Genomic DNA, 23,513 nt, shown 5'->3' on the forward strand with positions numbered 1-23,513 from the left:
TAACCATGAAGCCAATAAGACCACAATTCTCCATACTTATCCCAATAATAATCACAGCTGCTACTCTAGAGCAAGTGGTGCGAAAGTTACAATGTTAGGCCATGACCTGCCATTTTGGGATTAGCCTTGGAAGAGTTCGTTTGACTTTAGTGGGGTTCAGATGGGAATATTTGGAAGCAAGCCAGGAGAGCTTTACTGTCTAAATATGTCAGTGAGGCTCATAGGTATAAGTGGCCCAGACCTAAGGCTTAGTGACTCAGTAAGCAAATGGTTGATTAAAATAGGTCTTCTAATTGCCTCAGAAACATGTTACAAAAACGTTGCAGAGATACGATGACAGTTTCGTGCATCCTGACATGCTGATGCCAGAAATTTGGATCAAGGGACCAAATTATTGAAATCACTTTTGGCAAGCATATGCTCACTCATTTGGCAAGTATCATGTGCTTACACTACTGGCGGTCCAAAAAAAGCAAGAGGAAGTAAAAGAGGGGCATCAAAATGGAGGCAACCAGAAAGTGAAATCTCAGTATATGTTATGAAACAGTTTATTGAAGAAATACTCTAGAGACAACTGAAGCACAATTGGTTTTGAGTTTTATTACTCTCCTTTTCAGATGATTAGTATTATTATTTTTTGTAGAACTGTAGTTGATTTCTGAATAGAAGTGACAATACCCAAAATACACTGAATATCAGGCCCCAATCTGCACTACACTCAAAAGCTGCCTCATACTGTTTTATCATGGTCCCCCCCCCCCCAAATCCTGGGAACCGCAGTATCTTAAAGGGGTTGAGACTTGTTAGGAGACCTCTGTTCCCTTCACATAACTACAATTCCCAGAGTCCTCTAGGAAGATGGATTAATTGTTAAACTACTCAAGAGAAGTGCTGCTTTTATCAATCCATAATCAGTACTGCTGTAAGGGAGTACTTTTCATGGCATGTGAATGTTTGTGGAATTGCCCTAACCCTTTTGATTCAAATCTACATGGCACTACTGAATATCTCTGTGCAAGATAATGAGTATCAAGATTATGGTAAAGGTAAAGGGACCCCTGACCATTAGGTCCAGTCGTGACCAACTCTGGGGTTGCGGCGCTCATCTCGCTTTACTGGCTGAGGGAGCTGGCGTGCAGCTTCCAGGTCATGTGGCCAGCATGACTAAGCCGCTTATGGTGAACCAGAGCAGCGCATGGAAAAGCCGTTTACCTTCCCGCTGGAGTAGTACCTATTTATCTACTTGCACTTTTGACGTGCTTTGGAACTGCTAGGTTGGCAGGAGCGGGACTGAGCAACGGGAGCTCACCCTGTCGCGGGGATTCGAACTGCCAACCTTCCGATTGGCAAGTCCTAAGATTATTGTATAAAACATAAATTTAAATGGTTGAACCCCATGGATCCACAGGCCCTTCTTCTTTCTCATTGCAAAGGCTTGTCTGTTTTTTTCAGTGCTTGTGTGTGCAAATAAATGAATCGGGAATCCTGCGGAAGTGAGAGGCTGAAATAAGCATCAAACACAGACAAGGCTCTGGTTCCTGGAGAAGCATTTCATTTAAATTTGGAGGCATTAGCCTGGTAAAGCTGGGACAGTTTTGTATGAACCAACTTTGTGATTCTACAAAACAATTGATAATCTCGTTTAATTTCATTGGCTGTGTAGGCAAACAAACCAAAATATGAATGTGACTGGTTACTGAACAGAATGGCTTTTAGTGACATTTGAAACATAGTGCCACTTTATTACACAACTAAACCAAGGTATTAACAAAAAAGCAAGTGAGTCACAGAGTTCTAATGATTAGCTGTGCTTTCTGTTTAGTCAGTGTCCAGGCCCTGTAACTTTGTTTACATATATGATGGAAAAGGTTTCATTTATCACAGGTGCTTATTAGTTACCCCAAATCAAATTGGGATTAGATGACGACTGATGAGCTCTGGAACTAGAAAATCAGAGCAAAAATTGGAAATCATTGAACAATAAAATGGCAAGCAGCTCTCTGTGCTTTCCACCATTTTCACTGTGACTTTTGCTAATCAATGTGTAGTACAGTGGTACCTCAGGTTACAGACGCGTCAGGTCACAGACGCTTCAGGTTACAGACTCCACTAACCCAAAAATAGTACCTCAGGTTGAGAGCTTTGCTTCAAGATGAGAACAGAAATCATGTGGTGGCGAGAGACCCCATTAGCTAAAGTGGTACCTCAGGTTAAGAACAGTTTCAGGTTAAGAACGGACCTCCAGAATGAATTAAGTTCTTAATCCGAGGTACCACTGTAGAACAATCATGTTATTGATGGAAATGGAAATGCACTGTGGACAGATCCCCACAAGGGCTTTAGCTGTAGCAATATCCTGTAGATGACAAGAGAGGGCCACTATCTAACAACGAGGGAAGAATATTTAAGAGAACAAAGTGGCATTACACAGCAGGACAAGAAACATGGAAAGATGAATTCAGGATAAAAATTAACTGTGTTGTAGTATTTGTCCTGTGTAAGCATTGAGAGTCATTGTGATCTAGTGGCTAGATGGGTTAGTGGATAGATGGGCAGGAGTGGGTTTGGTCAGTTCAAACACAACACACAAATGCACACGGCCCCCCTCCTCAACTTATCCCTACTGATCATCTGAGAAGGGAGTTGCCACTCCCTGCCCACTAATGCAATGTTCAAGTGGATGAGGAGGGGCAATTTGCACCCCTGTCAGGATCCTGCACAGGTGTTTTGTCCTGGGAGGCAAATACACACCAGGGGGAAAGGATTAACTGATGCCCCGAAGGATCCCATTGCAGGGATTCCAAAGAAAGATGCACAAAATGCCAGAACGATCAGTTCTGGTGCTTGATTACAGAGATCTATCAAGATACTTCCATACAGCAATGTCATGTGGGATTCCTTGCTGCCACACCTCAGGATGGATGCTGAAGTGACAAGCACCATGGTTTTTCCCATTAGGGGCTAATATGTTAGCCATTACTTATACAAACAGCAAGCTATGTAAGTTGGCAACAATGGTCCAATAACCCCTGGCTTGGAGGCTCCTTCCAGGGAGCTCTTTGGGATTGTGTTTGTGTGAGAGTGACCTGCAGACCCCTGGATCAGCAGAAGAAGCAGATACCTGGTCTGACTGGACTTTGGACCTGTTAGCCTATGAGCTAGCATTTGCGTGGAATCGTGTACACCAGTGGGACTTGCAGCCAGATGTGGTTCAGGACAGGTGATGACCTTAGACTTCTTGTAGATATTAATATTGTGCCTCTTGAAGTGACTGGATGCACTTCAGTTATTTTGATGAAACAAAAGTTGTTTTTTAATATAAAAAAACCAAGCATCACTTGAACTTTAAATGAAAAATTAGCTGAAACGCTGCATCCCCACCACCCCCTCATTTGAAGCTTGAAGTTAGATGCCCAAACTGGAGGCATGGGCATTAACTTTCCAAATTATATGCATGGAGTAAAGAAAAAGAAATGGAAAAAGCTAAATCTAAGGGTGAAATATATTTGCTTTAATGATTATTTTGTTTTTGTTTTTTAAAAACCTCTGAATAATAATAGGATAATAAATTTATGTAATTATCAATACTGTGTTTTTAATGAACAGCAAGCGGGAAGGAGAAGTTCAAAGTAAAGGGCAATGCTTGAGTGTTCATGGAGAGGGCAGGCATTATGGCATTTATCATGTTTCCTGTGTAAGGTTCAGGAGCTAATAACCACAAGCCGACATTTGCTTGATAGTGGGGACGTAAGACACAAAATAAAACATTCTGCTTCAATTAAACCATCATTGACTTCCTCCCCCCAAGTAAATATACAGCCTTGCTATGCAGTTTTCTTATGAACCTTCATTTGTTGTTCCAACAATTTGTAAAGTTTTAAGAGTTGTAAAGTTGTAAAATTGTAAAGACCTTGCAATTGAGCAACGGAACTTACCGTACTTCTGGGTAGTCAGGCATAGAATTGCAGCCTAAAAATCCCATTGTCACTTTGATTCCGAAACCATTTACCAATATTCAAAATTGTCCACTATGTATGGATGTATAATGAGTGTATGTTTAATGAAAATTAATAAAAAATTATTGTAAAAAAAACAAGAACAAAATTGTCCACTATGTATCCCAATGACTTAGGGGCTTAGGGTGCCAGTACTGTGCAAGACATGGCTTGAAAAGGAGCTTGGTTTGGTAATTGATTACAGACCAAATTTAAAATAAAATGCCCACAACAGAAAAACCTAAACCTATGTGAAGCAGCAAAGAATGTCATCTTAATGTTCAATACCAGAACTATCATATCTAACAGCCTCATTCTAAAAATATTTACTTGGAAGTAAGTAGGGTGCCAGATGGTTCATTTCCTTCATCAGAGTGGGTGAGATGGGGATTGTTTTCATGGTACAGACAAAACTCTCTAATAGCATGCGTGTTTATTTTGAGATCAAGAACATAAGAAGAGCCCTGCTGGTGCAAGGCCTATGTGGGACAGCAGCATGCTCCACAGTGACCGGCCAGATGTCACTGAGAAGCCCACAAGCACTCTCCTACTGCTGTTCCGCAGTAACTGGTGTTCAGAGCATGCTGTCTCCGATTCTGGGGGGAGTAAACAGTAATCCTGTCGAGTGGCTGTCCTGCAGCAGCAAATTCCACAGTTGAACTATGCCTTGAGTGAAGATGTACTTTTTCTGGTCTGCCCTGATGCTACTACCATGGAGCTTCATTAGATGACCTCCAAGTTCAAATATTATGAGAGAGGCCATTACCATATATGATTATGGCTGTGAGACTTTTATATACACAACGATGGAAGGACCCATTATTACCAACCATGAAGAATGGCTGTTAAAACCAACACTTAGCCAAGATGGTGGAATTGGCATGTTTAATCAGAGAAAAGTGCTTGTTACCATTTATTAAAGATTGAAAACCTCTCATGTCGACTTTCTACGTGAAAAAGAAAATGAAACAATGATATCTGGATTTGAAGACTGAACATAATGTTTGTTTATAGAAAGTGGCTTTGTTGGGTATTATACTGGAGTGGATGAAGTAAATATTGTTTACATATCGTGGACAGATGAAGAATCAAGTCCCTTACCTTCTGATTTTTATTCTCTCCCCCCCCTTTAAACCTCTTTTCTACTTATTTTTCTCTTTCTCTTTCTTTATTACTTTCTCTTCCCTTCTCTTTATGTTTTCAATGTATTTAGATCAAAGTTTTCATTTGGACAAAAAAGAGGAAAAGATATTGGATATTAAGTTGTGTATTTTTCTCTATAAACCCTAATAAAATCTATTCCACCCCAAACAAATATTATGAGAGAGGCTGAAAAACATCTACTTATCCAATTTTTCCACATCACATATTTTTTGTACGTGTCTACCATCCAGGTACCCCCCTACCCATTCTTTCCCCCTAAAGTGAAACCTATCCTTATAGTGAAGGGTCCTTCACATCAAGTAATCAAGGCAGGGGTGGGATCACCCCTTTATGATAGAGCTTTTGCAGAAGAACACAAATTCCAGCCCCGTCATCTCCAGTTAAAATGGCCTTCACCAACAGAGCTGACAGAAGCCTTTGCCTGAAGCCTTGGAGAACATCTGCTAGCTGAAGTGGGCAATACTTGACTAATGGACCACTTACCTGACTCAGGCAGCTTTGTATAAGTTTAATGTAGGCTTTGATTCTGTTCATCAAAAGCATGCATACTTTTAAAAAACATGCATAAGCATATCACCGTACGCCCTAAAAAGCAGAAAGTAGAACTTTCATGCTAATGGATGGACTCTGGGGCAGCAAAACAAAGCACTCTTACTAAGGGGATAATAAGCTTCACCGAGCACGGTGAGACTTGCTTCTGAGTAGACATGTATACAGATGCAGAGTCAATCTCTGAAGGTCTTTTCTATTCAGCAGTGGGACTTGTTGCCTGTGTCCTATTGAAGTGGCCTACTGCAATGTGCTGGCTTAGTGCCTGGTACATTCATATTATGTCATGGTTAATCGCCGCTGTGCAACTGCCTCAGAAATGTTCTGGGGGGAAATTGCAGAAAATTATTGCCACATGAGAAGTGGCCTCGGGTTGCTATGGGAACTGTCCTTCTAGAATTAGTATCAGAATGAGGTTAACCGCCCACAGGGTTGCATCAATGAGTCTTGATAGTTAAGTTTTCAAATTAACAAAGGGTTGGAGAAAGTTTTTCCCCTACTGTTCGGCACGCAGCATCAGAGTCCTAAACAAATAAATTCATTGCTGTTTAATTTCTGTCCAATTATGGACCCGGTCACTGTTTTCATTCCATAAATCTCAGGTTCATTGCAAAAACACACTAAGAAAAAACCCCTCTTTGGACTTTTAATGACTATGAGAATGATTTGGTGCCATTTTTATGATTTTATTTTATTCCCTGCATGCATTATATTCCTTCCATGACTGCCATTTCAAAACATTCGCAGATTTGAAAAATACAAGATCATCAAGCTACTTTATTGAATGCAAATTTCACATGACATCCTCATGGTCTTCTGCACATTCCTATGACTATCGTTTAAAAAAAATATTCCTACAGTAAATACTGGCAGCCATGAACAATATGTTCCTTCTTTTCTCTCTTCCTCTCTGTGTGTGGCTGCCTTTATAATCAAATCCAATGTGGTCCAGGTGTATGCATTTGGAGGATGAGGTTTTGAGACAACCTGCGTCTGAAAATAACCCCAAACTTCTAAACAAATATTAAGACTTATGCAGCTGTTAATTGCCCCACTGTTGAAATATGAGACACCGACACTGTTAGATTTTTTAAATCCTTATCTTTCTGTGGGCAAACAAATTTATATTTGACCAAGATGGGGTATAGAACAAAGTACAACACCAACTAAGATTATTTATATGCATTTACTAAAACAGTTGTGGTAGGAAATCTGAAAGAACCAATGCCAGAAGGGAACTATAATCTCAACTTCAAAGTAAGCAGAAAGATGGGGCACAAGTCAAGCAATGTGGTCTCCTGAGCTTTATCTGACATACATAGGAAGAATCCTATAACACTCTTTCTCTCTTTTAAAAATGCCTCAATGAAAAGTGGCTTTGGAAGCAATCGTTTCCACTAAACGACCTTGTTAGAAAACCTTGCTTTGTGCCCCAAATCATTAATGAAACTTCAAGGTCCCTATATGTGCTTAAACATACAAGGTGACAACATTCAGCAGGGAACGGGTGTGTTAAATTCACCTACTTAGTCCTTCTTAGTCTTAATCCTATGCATTGCAAAAAGAGGTTGAAATATGAAAAAGAAAAGGGGGAAAGATTACAACAGTTCAAAAATAATTTTGTTAACCTAAAATATTTTATTAAAACTCTAAAGATTATACAGAAGTGAAGTTAAAATGATCTTGGCAGACTTTTTCTACCTTTCTCTCTTGTCTCTGAAAACTTGTTAATGTATCATGGGAAACATGTTGCAAAAATTCTCCCTGCCATATGGAAGGGCTCAGTAGAAGGTTGGATCCTCTCTTGATTGTATACACATTGTGACAAGTTATTATAGTCAGCAAGGTGGCCTGTTGATGTGGTCTCTATGAAAGACAGACAAACAGGTATGTAGACAGAGACTTCAGGTAGCAATATAGGGTCACCAACGTTATCATCACCATCCATCCCATTGTTATCCTGCCCTTCTTCTTAGGAGCTTGGGATAGCATACATGGTTTCCTATTTTATCATCATAGCAACCTTGTGAGGCAGATTAAGAAAGAGGTTGTGGCTGGCTTAACATCGCCCAGGACAGTCTGTGTGGCAGACAGAGAATTTCAACCTGCATCTACCTGTCCTAACCCAATATTTTGATCATGAGGCCACATTGGCTCTCTACTAAGTCCATTCAGAAATCTTCATCTGAGGGCCAAAGTAGACACAATACCAAACATCTTATTAGCAGCCACATTCTCTCTCTGTTCACACTACCGCTCTCAATTTTTAAAATCCCACATAACTTCAATGGATCTTGTCAATTAAAAATTAAGAACAGGTTCATGGGATGATGTCCCCCGGGACCATGCTGAGGGAATGAAATAATTAAACCTCCCCTCTCTGCATGCTGTGGTCTGAGAAGGGCTGTGGCTCTGCATTTATTTGCATGCAGAAGTCTCAGGTCCAATCGCTGGCCTCTTCAGGTAGGGCTGGGTGAGATTCTCTGTCTGAAATCCAGGACAGCTGCTGCCAGCCAGGGTGAGAAAGCACTGAGCAAATGGGACTCCATTTAAGTGTCCTGACTTAAATGGAGTTCAGCCTACACTCGAGTAGGACCCTGGCAGAGACACATGTCTGACTGGCATGTTCCCTCCCTCCTGGTTGATCGTTTGGAAGCTTCAAAGGCTTTCTTCAGCCCGAACGTCACAGCAACCGATGCCAACCAACACCTGCACACTTAGGGATCCACAGAGTTTGCGCAGTTTGCGTAACAGACCAAGCAACTCAGCATTTTGGCTAATCTACTTTATTTACATATAAACACACACGGAGCACTGCAACATGGCTCCCTCTCTCTCTAGCATCAGACAGCAAAGAGAAAAAGAACAAAGGACAATAGTCCCACTTCACAGAACACAGTAACACAAACATCCTGTCTTTGTCACTTCCCACTCTGTGGAGTCAAAATATTTACAGTCATGTGATAGTCAACAATCCCATGACTGCAATCATGGAGCAGGAATTCTAACACTGACTCCATTTAAGGCAGCTTCCTAATTTCCTAAATCACTCTCACATACCTGCTGTTATTACCATTATCATGATTCACTTCAAAGTAGTTGGAAGCATCAAATCTAGCATGGCCCTGAATGAAGATAAGAAATGTATTAGTATTTCCTGCAGTCTTATTTGTCTCACATTGCCACAAAATTGCACATGCTCCCTTTTGGATTACGTATGAAAATCACAGAAATGCATTTCCTGAAAACAGTGAACCTAGAGAGCAATGATCAGCAAAAGATTTTTGATTTATTATCATGTTATTGTGCAAGAAACATCAGCCTCCCATGTTGGCCAGCTAATCGCTGGATTAAAACAAGTTGAAAAGCATATTCCCCGTAGTCCTAATTAGCAGCTGTTTCTCCCATGAAAAGATCCCAGTTTACCAACCAGAGGTTTAGCCTCCTATATTCAATTGTAACCGCTCTTAACAAACTGTGGCTCCAACTTTGATTATAAGAGATAATAATAGGCTTTGGGTATGGACATAGATTTAGCTTTTAACATCACACATGCCTTTCCATGAAACAAAACTTGAAACTGCAGTCATTGGTTCAGAACTGCATTTACACAAAGTGGAAGTAATTTATCTGTGTGGTGCAGAAATAAGTTGAAGTGACCGCCTCAGGCAGCAAGATTCACAGGGGCAGCAGATTGAGCCTCCAAGGAATGTGATAGTAATGGCTGCGGTGCACTTCTTAGAGGCCAGATCTGCAACCTGATCAACAGCCCCTCAAATGCTGCCTCTATAGTGGCCTTTTTGTGAATAGAAGGTGCATGTGGTCTTCTCCCACCCTTGTTCTCAATGTAAATCTTCACTCAACCCTTTTTCCCTGACCGGTGTGTGTGTGCCATTCTGTGGCTTGCCTCAGGTGCCAAAATGTCTTGGGCTGGCCCTGGTCCCAAGCTATGATTTCTGATGAAGTGCCTCTTAACTCCAAGAGGATTTGGCCATCATCCTTAACATATATTTCCCCTCAACAGTTCTCCCTGAGATTTCACCGACACACACAGAGTTAATGCCTTGCTTTACTGCAAAGTTTTAGCAATTAAATACGGAGCAAAAGCAACAATAATAAGCAGATTGTGTAGGTGGGAGCTGAAAAGGATGAGGGCATGATTGAAGGCTTGGAAGGCCATTTACCTTATAACACTTTTAAAATTCAAAAGATTAGTGTTAATCACATGGATTCTGCTGGCACTTGGTAAGTCAATTAAAATCAGAAAGATGCTTTAAGATACAGGGTGTCAAAGTTTCTTCCTAGGGAAAAGATATCATCCATGTGTCTGCTGTGAACAGCTTTAGAGACATTTTGAATAATGCTTTCCCCCCGGAATAATGAACTTTTTTATCCCACATTGCAACATGGCAGTGCCTTTTCAGGGATGAATAATTTATCGCACTTAGAATTGTGTTGTTGTGGCAATCATAAATTGTCTAGGAGTTTCTGTTGGGGGCTCTGTTATTCTTTTTACTGCCCCTACTGTTTAAAATAAACCTGATGGCTTTTAAAAAAAAATTGGGGGGGGGGGGGTGTTTTGTTTTTAAATCATGGGGCATAGGATGTGCCTGGGAAGAGAGAAGCTGGTGAGAGCACGCAGAGCAATTGCAGTACAGTGGTACCTCGGGTTAAGTACTTAATTCGTTCCGGAGGTCTGTTCTTAACCTGAAACTGTTCTTAACCTGAAGCACCACTTTAGTTAATGGGGTCTCCTGCTGCCGCTGCGCCACCGGAGCACGGTTTCTGTTCTCATCCTGAAGCAAAGTTCTTAACGCGAGGTACTATTTCTGGGTTAGCCGAGTCTGTAACCTGAAGCGTATGTAACCCGAGGTACCACTGTAGTTCCGGGTAGGGGAGGTATGGGGGGCAAAGGTTAAGGGGACACAGCACAGACTGTTAGTGACTCTCCCTTAACTTGCATATAACGAGAAGCACAAAAACTGAGAGTTTTTTTATGTGCGTTAAAAGCAGGATGTAATAGCAGCAGGTTGGAAAAGCAAAAGGAGAGAGGCATGCTGGATCTTTGCTTGCAACCAAGGTTGTAGCTATGTGAGAAAAAAAGACTTTTTGGGGGTGTTGATGCTGTGAACCTCTCCGTTGTATGTTGTATATATGTGTAAGTAAGCCATATATCATAAAAACACCACAGTCTCCACAAACCTTGGATAAGTGCCTGGAACCCCTGGAATCTCGCACCGCTCGAGACTGGGGTGGGGTGCAACAATATTTATGGGGCCAAACTCTAGGCCTATCAAGACATTAGCAAACTATATTCATGGTGGAAGCATAGGGCTGCCTGTGCCACCCCCTCTCTCTTTCCTTCTCTTATTGAGCAGGATGGTCTGAAGGAGAATTGTAAGCATGTTCAGCTGGACACTCTTATGATCATCTCTATGGGTGGGAGCCTTGATCGACCAAGGTTCCTGATTATGGGGAAGACTGTAATTGCGTCTGGCTGAACATGCTTAAAATCCTGTCCTTAGACCATCTGACTCAAGCGACAGTTTGGGGGTCAGTGCATATGCTGCCTTACTCCCTCAACAGATACAGTTTAGGAATGACTGAGCAGGACTTGCATCTCTCCGAAAGTCCTCATCCAGTGGCCATGAGTACTTGTGTACCTCTGCAATACCACAGGAAAAGCTCAGGGCAACAATGAGCAATCACTACATTCTGGTACAAAATAGTAAGCAGGTTCACTCAAAAGGAGCAGTCTTGCAAATAATTCCCTGGTCTCTTCATTGCAGCACCAGCACCTTATGATAAACAGTATCAAAGGCCACATAGGGAAGAATCGATAAGGAACAATTAACAGAATTAACATAATCAATAAGGTACAATTAGCCTTATTGATCTCCAGGCAGAGATTGTTGACCAAGACCATGAGTGCAGTCTGAGGCCCATGTCAACACTAAAAGCCAGACGGGCAAAACTCCACAAAAAAAGAAAGGGGGGAAATAGTTTTCAGATGTACCTGAAGCTGCAGTGTAACTGCTCATCCAATAACCTTCCTGGCAACAAGAAAGTGATGGTGATGGGGAACCAGATGGAGAATCCATATGGAGGGTTCAATTTTTCAGCATGTCCTGAACAACTACCTAACTGAAGATATTGAGCACTTGAACTGTCTGAGAGACGCTCAAATTATCTAGTCAACAAATGATTCAGCCTCTTCGGACTGGCTTTCAGCAGTCCAGATAGATGTGTGTCTGCTTCCCACATGTCCCTAAACCGACTTCTCAACATGGGTGCCAGCTCCCAAAACCAATTCAAATAATCAGGAATCTTCTAGTAGCATTTTATTTCACAGTTTTAAGGGTTAAAAATGTGCTTGGTGGAAGACTTTTTGAGAGTTGGAACTGTGTGTGTGTGTGTGTGTGTGTGTGTGTATGTGTGTGCATGCATGCTATCTTCTTAAATGTGGCAAGCAAATAAATAATATCATGTCAAAGTATGAGTAATAATCTTGCTTGCCAAACTCAACACGGTGAGTATAGGATTTCTTTATTTTGGCTTCGATTCAGAAGGCTACTTACATCCTAGAAGCGCCCTGCATACAGCAGACCTCAACAGAACAAAGGTATGTCCCCACTTCAACCCACTAAAATGTGGACACTGCGGGTGGTGGAAAACCTCCAGACCTCTCTGCCTGGCTCTCTGAACTCTCCTCAGGCCTACCTCCTCATTGGCTCTGCTCTCCACCTTTGCTGTTGTTGCTTGCCTGGGATATGTCATTGAATTGTGGGGTTGCCTCTTGGTCATCTGAATAAAGAAGGGGTGTGTTTGTGTGCAGAGACTAGCCTACTGTACAAAGGTAACATTTCCATGAACCCCATTTACCTCTGACCCTACCCACCACTTCCACGTGTCCCTCAAAAAAAGGTTTCTCAGATGGGAATGTGGACCTTGGGCTGAGAAAGCTTTCCCGCTCTTGTAATCTTCACTCTCCCTTCAGTTGATTTAAGTCCTCCTTAAATCAGGGAAGCAGGAAATATGTTTTGTTAGTCACGGGGCCATTGGCAGAGCAACCAGCAAAAGTTAATGCAAAATGGGTTTCATCACTACATTGCCCTGCTTACACTTATGCATATCTACATAAGCAGAATGCTGGTTTGGGTAATGTACACTGACTAAACCATATATACTGGTATCATTTTTATGGACTTGGAGCTTTCGGGGATTTCTTCACCACTGAGCTATTCTCCTTCCAACTATAGTGTTTAATATTTCAACAGCTTGGTCCTAAGGGAGCATCCCAGAAAGCAGAAACTGGGGGCGGGGGGACGGTTTCCATCCTTAAATGTTGCCTGGATAACATATTAGGTTTTGCCCCCTGGATTTCTCCCAAAGTAAATAAACTGGGAAGGGAGAGGGAACACTGCTAGGTTTGGGTAATGCCTGTCTGAGGAAAATGTACAGCTCTTGAGTACTATATCTGCTGCCTTCCCAGCTGAAAGAGATTTGTGGCTAGCTCATCCATAGGCATTGATGGGGCATTGGGGAAGATAGGGAGCAACAATGAGGAACACATTCCCCCTTGTCATAATATTACGGACTAAAACGTCTCAAGACAGAAAATCTATTTCACATTCTGCAGTATTTATTTTCTCTCAGATGTTTCTCAACTAGGTCAGGAATGTTCAAACTGGAACCAGAGTGAGGTGAATGATAAAATTGCTAAAGTGTTTTTAGGCTGCATTAATAGAACCATAGCATCCAAGTCATGGGAAGGAAGAGTTTTCCACTGTTTTCTGGCTCCAGTTAGAACCTAATTGGCATCCGGTTCTGGATACCGCATTTTTTTAAAAAGAGGCAGATAAATTAGAGCAGTTATAGACGAGGAGACTGCAGGGTTATAGAAAGGAAGTCCTCTGGAGAAAGGTTCAAAGGTTTAGCTTGCAAAAGATCAGGCCAGTGGCCCAACTAGTCCAGCATGTTGTTCTCACAGTGGCTAACCAGATGACCATGGGAAACCTGATTGCAACAGCACTCTCCATCTGCAACTCCCAGCAGCAAGAATACAAAGGTGTACCGCCTGTGACAGTGGAGGTCAAACATACCTGAAGGCCTGTCAGACAGAAAAGGACATAGACTCATTCCCTGATACCACTAGATTTAAAGGGATCAAGTTATAGGAGCACTAGCTCTGGATTTCACGAGTTGAGCAGGGGGTGGCCTAGATGCCAGATCCCCTCCAGCATTATGATGGAAATACTTTCCTGAATTCTACACAGAAACACAGAGCAAAGTTGTTAACAAAAAATAAAGTCTGAGTATATATGTATATAAAAAGGACAACAAGGAATCATGGCAAATTCTTTGTGGAGGTTGCTGTTGTTGTTGTTGTTGTTGTTGTTGTTGTTGTTGTTTTTAAATAGTATTTCTTGGTGTGTCACATGCTCTGTCCTGCAACCCCTAAGCTGGATTGCTGTCCTCGGTGCAACAAAGAATTCTGCTCCATCCCCAGTTCTGAAGTAAGATCCAACGGCCAGTCTGGTCACTTTTTTGGCACCAAATGGGGAACGCACCATCCTGTCTTTTGCCTCAGGCAGCAAAATTCCTTGGGTCGCTCTTGTGTTAGGTTGCCATTTGAGGAATAACTCTGAGTGTGCTAAGACGATGGCTAACGTGTAAAAGAAAAAAGAAAAAGAAGTGAATCTCGTTCAGGACACCAAGTTCTAGGTGTCCATTTTTTTATTCTTTATTGATTGAAAATTTACATATCTATATCCAGATGTCCATTATTGAATGATTGCCAACAGCAACCAACTACCCTCCCTCCTGCAAAACCAACAATAAGACTACTTGAAGCTTAGGTATATTCCTTTTGCTTTGCACTGATCTTTTCTCTCTTTCTAGGGAACAGAGATCCAGTAGTTGGAATCACATCCATAACGAACTGAGTGTCGAGAGAGCAGGTTGCATCATTACAGAGGACAGGAGCCCTTTCTTATCCCCCTAGAAATATGGAGCAATGGTTATACAGCCTTAGGAGTGATGAGCTCCAGAGCTTCACATGGAGCAGGGTGGATCTGCATGTGCCAGAGCATAATTGACACAATCTGGGCCTCGGCGAATCTACATGCATTGCCAGTTATACATTATTCAGGGTTTCCTCCAACACACTCCCTTCAAAAGAGCCCCTGGGTTTGCATTATAGGTTCTTTTCAATCAGTAGCACAAACTTGGGAGGCAGGAGGCTTAAGGTGTGCCCCGCAGTAAGCATTCTTTTCGTCAGATCTTCTGCCCATGGCATACCGGAATCAAACAGCAGCTTACAAGCAACACCAGAGCAGAAGCAGCTGTGTGTTTGGCTCATGCAGTAATACATTGACTTTTGATGCTCGTGTCCTTTCCCATATTGCATGATATGTTTCTCCTTTTGCACAGACCAGTAGTTCAATATGTTACAACATGAACAGGGAAACCTGCTCCTTCCAGAAGGGTTTACATTTGTGCTGTGTGCATATTATTTCCTTGACACAGCAACCATTGCTTTTGCACCTAGGTTTGGTGGGCAGATAGCTGCAGTTGATTTCTGCTTCTTTCTTGCTACTCTTTAAAGCAAGGGTGGAATAACTTTTCTTCAGCCCATGGACTGCAGAGTTGCCACCTTTGTTCTGGCAAAAGGCAGGGTGGGGCGGGGTGGTTGGTGGACAACTTTTATCTTCATCTAGCGCTGAAGTGATGATGATGATGATGGTGATAATAATAATTTATTTCTACCCCACCCATCTGGCTGGGTTTCCTCAGCCACTCTGGGTGGCTTCCAACAAAAGATTAAAAATACATTAAAACATTAGTCATTAAAAACTTCCCTAAACAGGGCTGCCTTCAGATGTCTTCTAAATGCCATATACTGTAGTTGTTTATTTCTTTGACATCTGATGGGAAGGCATTCCACAGTGCGGGCGCCATTACCGAGAAGGCCCTCTGCCTGGTTGACTTCAAAGCAACCCACTACCATCTATTGCAGCCTAACAAGATGTGCCCTCTTGAATTTGTCACACATGTACATGTGCCTGCATATACACATGAACTTATAAATCTGTGTGTGAATGGCTACTCAGAGCTTAAATACATGAGCTTTCCCACACCCTTTCAAACACATGCATTTGGAGAGGATCCTTAACTTGGTGGGGGTGGGGAGAGAAGACCTGAAATACAGGACAAAACTGTATCCATACAGGATGTAGCATTTTATATTGAAATTCAGGACAATCCTGCATTATACATGACAGGTGGTGACCCTAATGGGCTAGGGGGCAGCACACATGCCAGTGGTGGGCAGAGAAGGATCAGAGCCAAAAGTGAACAGAGCAACAAATGTAAACTTTAAAGAGAATGGCACACACACACACAAGGGAGGGCATCCCATAGACAGCATGGCGCTGCTGACAACCTCACTGGTTGTCACCTGCTTTACCTTTAACAGGGATGGAGTGGAGAGACGAGCCTTTCCAGATGATCTCAAAGTATGAATGCTCTGTCAGGTACTGCTTGATCTTGAAAGTATTGGGAAGAACTCAAAAGCTCTTTGCAGGCACTCAGAGCCTCCCGCAATTGGAATTGTATGAGGGGAGAGGTGGGGAAGCACTAGATGGGTCTGTGTCTCTGTTGCATCCCCATCTCTTGGCCTTGCTTCCCTCCATGCATTGGAGGGCAACGGCCTGCAGCGAAGAGCCTGCCAAACTTATGAAGGCTCCTTGCAAGATTCACAACCCTGCACTCTCCCTCATTGCAAAATGGCCAGAACAAGTGAAGAAGGCTGCAGGTTCATTCTAAGCAAGGCATAAAGGTGAAAGGTTTGGAATTGGACTCCCCTGCTTGCTTGCTTGCTTGCTTGCTTCCCTCACCTAGAAATTGATGTGGTTGCTTTCAAAGTGGCTGAATGCCAAAGCTATACATAGTGCCAAAAAATCAGAATTAATGTGTGGACGTTGCAATCTTATTTTAAACATTTCCAGCATTGTACTTCTGTTTCTCAGAATTGTGAATAAACATAACTTTTCTTTCTTTCTTTTTTTAATAAGGCGGGTGAGTGGGTGGGGAATAGAAAATGTGATCAGATTTATAAACACACTTTCCCAACCAGAAAATGCACTTCAGAGCTGAGATCCAAAGAATAATTGCCAGCTTGGAACTTCATGCCCAAGAAGGGTGCAGAGTCTTCTCTTCCCAAAGCAACCCAGTTGATAACTTAGGGAGCCTCCAGAGATTGACCTTTATGTCACTAAATAGCTCAGTTGGTTAGAGCGTGGTGCTGATAATGCCAAAGTTGCAGGTTCGATCCCCATGTGGGGCAGCTGTATATTTCTGCATTGCAGGGGGTTGGACTAGATGACCCCCAGGGTCCCTTCCAACTCTATGATTCTATTGTAGCACAATTAGCAAGTATTAGAGACCCGGGTCACATCTACAGCATACCTTTAAAGCCCATTTAAAAGCACAGGAAACCCCCTCCCACACACAAAAAATTCCTGGAAACTCTAGTTTAGAATTCAACAAGCTACAATTCCCAGCACCTTTAGGAAACTACAGTTCCCAAGATTCTTTGGGGGAAAGACTTTGCTTCATTTGTATGGTATGGATGTGACCTCAGAAAGCAGAGATGCCGGTCTTTAGAGCGTACATCTAAAACAGCTCTTTGCATCCTGGCCCAGGTGTTTTGAAAACGGCAGCCACCTCCTTTGTAAGTCAAAGCTTCAAATCAAGACTACTGCCTCCATCCAATACCAGACTTAATTGGAAGCATGTGCTTACACGACATATGGGTTGGGTTTTTTTTTGGTTTTTTTGTCAATGGAACAGAAGGGTACGTGTCAAGTTGAGTGCAGAGTTAGGAGAATTTGTACTGCTTGGCAAGCTCTGGTGTTTAAAAAACACATAACCCTGGTTCTATGTGTTGTGCTCAATATTTGCAACCTCCTTAGTAAAAGAAAAATCTCCTCTCTCTGCCTGTTTCTATCACGTTTGTGACAGATAAGAAGAGCAACAGCCAAAGTGTACTAATATTTCAGGAGTGGTATATATTCATTGAAGGGAAAAAAAGAAGCTGTTTTTTATTTGCGGTCCATATGGTTTTGATTTTTTCACCGTGTCTTGATCTGCCTTTCCTTGTGAATAATGTCTTTACATTCAAAAGCCCCATATTTCTTCCAGCTTGCAGGAACATTTGTCTGCTTATTTCTACTATATTCACTGCTGGAGATCGTACTCTGCACCAGGAACTGGGCCATGACATAGCGGCATGCTTGCTAGACGGAAGAGAAAAATCCCACATTTTCCCCCAAAACTTCCAAACCCAAACGTAAAACCCCAATGCAGTTTTATAGGAAGGGATCAATAGCTGAGCTCTAAATCTGCACATGGAGGTACTCTGCTTATGCAGAGTTGCTTTTAAACTGCATCCTTCTGCACCCATCTGCAAAATACTTTTAAGGTAAAGGTAAAGGGACCCCTGACCATTAGGTCCAGTCGTGACCGACTCTGGGGTTGCGGCGCTCATCTCGCTTCATTGGCCGAGGGAGCCAGTGTTTGTCCGCAGACAGCTTCCAGGCATGTGGCCAGCATGACTAAGCCGCTTCTGGCGAACCAGAACAGCACACGGAAACGCCGTTTACCTTCCCGCCAGAGCGGTACCTATTTATCTAATTGCACTTTGTGCTTTCGAACTGCTAGGTTGGCAGTAGCTGGGACCAAACAACAGGAGCTCACCCCATCACGGGGATTCAAACCGCCAACCTTCTGATCGGCAAGTCCTAAGCTCTGTGGTTTAACCCACAGCGCCACCTGCATCCCTTCAAAATACTGTTACTATGCTCTTATTCAATCAGTGTTCCTATTCAGGGTCTCTGGAGGGACTCACAAAAAAAAAAGACATGCAGAGCAAAAGTTGTGTAACACATCAAACAATAACCTGTCATAATCATATGCAAACGTGCACAGTATGCATTGCACATGAATGCTATAATAGAACATTGGAATACTGTGCTTCTAACGTTCTTTCTTTTGACTGTTACCACAGAATCTCCTTACTTGGTTTTCTCTCAGTACCAAGAGTTTTCCTTTGAAGACTTGGTTTGTTTTTTTTTGTTTTTTTTATAATGATATTTATTAAAGTTTCAAAAAATACATGAAAATACAAAATAAAGAAAAAAGTATAAAGTTTTGAGATATAAAAAAAGAATAGAAAATAAGGAAAAACATACAAAATAAAACAGTTAAAAACACAATAATTTTCCATAACCTATCTTCCTTGCTCTTATTTCCCCAGACCTCCTCGTACCTCCCTTTTTTGTATTCCAGTTCAGTTTGTTAGTTCAGCAAATCCTTACCATTAAGCTTTTACCCAATTGTAAACCTTTTTTCATATCTCTTAAAGCATTACAGCTAAAAACCTCTTAGTTTCTATCCAACATCCTTCTAAGATTACTTAATTTTACAATATTTCTGTAAATAGTCTTTAAATTTCTTCCAGTCTTCTTTCACCAACTCTTCTCCCTGGTCTCGGATTCTGCCAGTCATTTCCGCCAATTCCATGTAGTCAATCACCTTCATCTGCCATTCTTCCAAAGTGGGTAGATCTTGTGTCTTCCAATACTTTGCGATAAGTATTCTTGCTGCTGTTGTAGCATACATAAAAAAGGTTCTGTCCTTCTTTGGCACCAGTTGGCCGACAATGCCCAAAAGAAAGGCCTCTGGTTTCTTCAGAAAGGTATATTTAAATACCTTTTTCAATTCATTATATATCATTTCCCAGAAAGCCTTGATCTTTGGGCACGTCCACCAAAGGTGAAAGAATGTACCTTCAGTTTCTTTACATTTACAACATTTATTATCGGGCAAATGATAAATTTTTGCAAGCTTGACTGGGGTCATGTACCACCTGTATATCATTTTCATAATATTCTCTCTTAAGGCATTACATGCCGTAAACCTCATACCTGTGGTCCATAACTGTTCCCTGTCAGCAAACATAATATTATGTCCAACCTTTGAAGACTTGGTTTGATGGCCACCAATCGGGGAAACTGTATCTCTTAGGCAGCCTTCTTAAAATGGCTGCAAGTGCTAATAGTTCCCCTAAGAAATAGAACTCTCCAGGCCCTCTTCCTAGAGGTTTTCAGGAAAGAGGTAACCAGGGTCCCATCTTGTGTAACCACCAGCTCTTCACTGCACTGGGGACTGGGGAGGATGATATAGCTGTATACTCACTGCACATAATGGTATCTGTTTCATGCTTCAACTCCCTGCTGTGTGCAGAATTATCAGAATTATCAAAGGAACATACCCAAGTGGGTTATACTTGAACTGGCAGTCCTTGTTGCTCCAGAAAAGTTATCTCCCAGAGCTTGAGAGTTGCCTCCCATGAAAGCTTGCTGCTTAGAGTAAGGGTTGTGGCTCAATGGCAGGACCTCTGCTTTGAATTCAGAAGGAATTAGGTTCAACATCCACGTTGGACTGAGAAGGACTCATGGCTGAAACACGAGAGATGCTGTCACTAAGTGTTGACAATACTGAGCTAGGTGGGCCCAAATGGTCTGACTTTGTATAAGACACCTCCCTCCCATGTTTGAAGGTGGTTTTCTATATGGACATACCTTGGATCCCAAACGCCTTGGTACTCAGACGTTTTGGCTCCCAAACGCCGCAAATCCAGAGGTGACTGTTCCGGTTTGCGAACGTTTTTTGGAACCTGAATGTCCAACAGGGCTTCCGTGGCTTCCAATTGGCTGCAGGATTTTCCTGCCGCCAATCAAAAGCCACACTTCAGTTTTGAATGTTTTGGAAATCGAACGGACTTCTCGAATGGATTCCATTTGTCCATCAAGGTACGACTATACTATGTTTCTATGCTTAAAGTACATTTGGGCTCTTCTCCTACCATGTGTGACCAGAAGCACTTTGCAGATGTGTGTCAGAATGGTGGTGGGTCACTTGACAGCAGCAGAATTCCACTTCTCCTGCATTCCCATTGAGGTCCTGAAGTTGCGAGCTGTGGCATTCACTTCAGTGCAACTGGGCATCCCAGAGTCCTCCATCTGGAGCAGATTGCTGAACTAACATGACAGACTGGCTCTGTGGGCGGAATCTCAGCCAACGTGTTTTTCTCCTGCTCTCACTCCCCTCCCCAGTCACTTCATGTGGGCAAAGTGTGTGTGTGTGTGTGTGTGTGTGTGTGTGTGTGTGTGTTTCAAGAAAGGGCATTTATAAGTGTTCTGTTTACAGTTCCTATGCGAAAGTTCTTCCTCTCTAAATATGTTTTCTGCACACAAACCGAAGGTACAACATTCCATTGTGAAACAGTTGCTCTCTAAAATGGATATCAGCCTGTTTCAAATCATCAGTCATTGTTTTGTCAAAACATTCTGGCATTGTGAGATTATGCCAAGTATGTGTAAAATTGGAGCACTGTGAAATTGAAAACCTATGTGCGAAAGAATGCCGCATTTGTTTATATAAATGTATATATTTTAAACCATAGAGGCTAGATAATTCTGAATGCTAGTTGTGGGATGCAAACAGTGAGCTCCTCTGCTTTAGGCCATAAAACTTGGTTCCCAGTGCAAAAGTTTTCATAGGCTGCTAGCTATGTGAGCCTGGGGGACAACACTGGGTAATTTTAAAATGGCTCCAGTATGGTTTACTTTGCAGTAAAAGCAAGGGGGCTTCTGGAGGTCTGCCTGATCAATATTGGCCAAAAGCAAACCAAGAAATAACGGGTCGAAAACAACAGGGAAACTGAAAATGGCACAAAAGTCAACTAAAAACCAGGTGAAATTTTATTTTAAAGAGGGCAGCAGCAACAATAAAACACTGCATTGCAATGCCTGAGCAAATAACACCATTTTTAACTGGCACTGAATAGTTAAGAGCCGTGTGCACATAAGGTAAGGACATAGGGACAAGACTCCACAGTCTTGAGTGTCCAATTCCCTGATCACCAACTTCATGACGTCATCGGATAGTGAAACTTATAGAAAGACCTCACTCAAAGGCCTCAAGTCACAGACAGGATTACGTGGGAGAAAATGGTCCTTCAGTTTCAGATGCCCCTACCACATTTTAATCCTTACAGACCACCTTTTGATTTATTTCTTTTTATTATGCACACTTCAAAACATGACAATCACAGCTAGGGAGAAACTAACGTGTCTGGAGGCAAATTCTGGAGAAGTCCTTTCTCAAGGCCAAATCTGGGGCGATACTTGCCTGTAGGGACTCAGCTATACAGCTGTAAATAAAAGGTTTTAAGTGTGTTTTAAGTGCAATATACAATGTGACACTAGATGGCAATTATGGAAAATTCAATGCATTTTTAAAAACATTTTTATAAAAGCATTTTGAGAATGTCTTTTATATGTGTGTATATTCCACCTAGGTGTTTAGATATTTGTTATTGTACAGTATAATGTTTAATGAATTATAAAATTTGCCTTGGCCCCTTCAAGTTGACAGGGCTTTTAATGAATATTAAAAATTCATATATATACACACACATAAATATAAATATAAACTTTGCCTTGAGAACAGTTATTTTCAGCTTCTATCCAAATTTCTTTGCAGACTCATCACAGCATGCAGTTGCCAACCTTGGCGTCTCAAATTTCATTGGTGCCATGTGCAACACCAAAATCTGTTGTGTTCCCCGTCTTGCCTTCATAGTTATGGCACCTGCTGCAGCACCCCATAAGTTCTAGAGGAGCTGGGAGCTGAGGGCACTGATATGCAGTGGTTCTGCTCCTTCCTTCTGGTCCGTGTCCAGAAAGTAGTGTTGGGGGATGAGTGCTTGGACCCCTGGGCTCCCACTTGTGGGGTGCTTCAGGGCTCCGTCCTTAAAAAGCACCTTAAAAAGATGCTTTTTAACATCTTCATGAAGCCACTGGGAGAGATCATCTGGAGGTTTGGGCTGGGTGTCCACCAGTATGCAGATGATACCCAGCTCTACCTCTCCTTCAAATCAGGACCAGTGAGGGCAGTGAAGGTCCTATGGGGCTACCTTTGAAGGTGACTCAGAAACTACAACTAATCCAGAATGGGGCAGCTAGAATGGTGATTGGGAGTGGCCACCGGGACCAAAATACACTAGTCCTAAAGGATCTTCAGTGGCTCCCAGTACATTTCGGAGCACAATTCAAAATGTTGGTGTTGACCTTTAAAGCCCTAAATGGCCTCGTCTCCACCCTCATCTCTCAACCCAGAGAATGAGGTCCTCCTCCGAGGGTCTTCTGGTGGATTCCTCATTGCAAGTTACAAGGAACCAGGCAGAGGGCCTTCTCAGTAGTGGCACCCTCCCTGAGGAACACCCTGCTTTCAGATGTCAAGGAAATAAGCAAGTATCTGACTTTTAGAAGACATCTGAAGGCAGCACTGTTGAGGGAAATTTTTAAGGATTGGTGTTATTATTACGTTTTTGGATATGTTGTAAGCTGTACAGAGTGGCTGGAGAAATCCAGCCAAATGGGCGGGGTATAAATAAAATCATCATCATCATCATTTTGTTTCTTTGTTTTAAGATCACAGCTTGCTGAAAGGCTACAGAATTGCTTTGAACATAAGGGATCGATTTTCTGATTGTTACATTGTTTCAGCTCTAGAACAACATGCTTCTCTATTATGTGAAATTGTGACACCAGTCATGTCAGTTTTGTTCTCATAACCTTGGAATTCAAATTGTGATGATTTAAGTGTATTAGCTCATTTCTGATCAACATTAAAATATTTTTCCAAGACTGTGTGGTGAATGACAATAGCTCATAA

General features: G+C 42.1%; 1 long non-coding RNA gene across 1 annotated transcript; it reads right to left on the reverse strand.

Annotated features, from left to right (window-relative positions):
- Nucleotides 1-7,430: 7,430 nt before the first annotated feature.
- On the reverse strand, nucleotides 7,431-20,427 carry LOC308478809. The gene is made up of 3 exons (XR_013987298.1): nucleotides 20,354-20,427; nucleotides 8,769-8,833; nucleotides 7,431-7,574 (listed from the first exon to the last, which is right to left on the reverse strand). It is a non-coding gene; the product is annotated as an uncharacterized lncRNA (long non-coding RNA).
- Nucleotides 20,428-23,513: the final 3,086 nt, after the last annotated feature.

The sequence above is a fragment of the Podarcis pityusensis genome (assembly GCF_964106645.2).
Source record: "Podarcis pityusensis genome assembly, chromosome: 6".
Taxonomy (NCBI): domain Eukaryota; kingdom Metazoa; phylum Chordata; class Lepidosauria; order Squamata; family Lacertidae; genus Podarcis; species Podarcis pityusensis.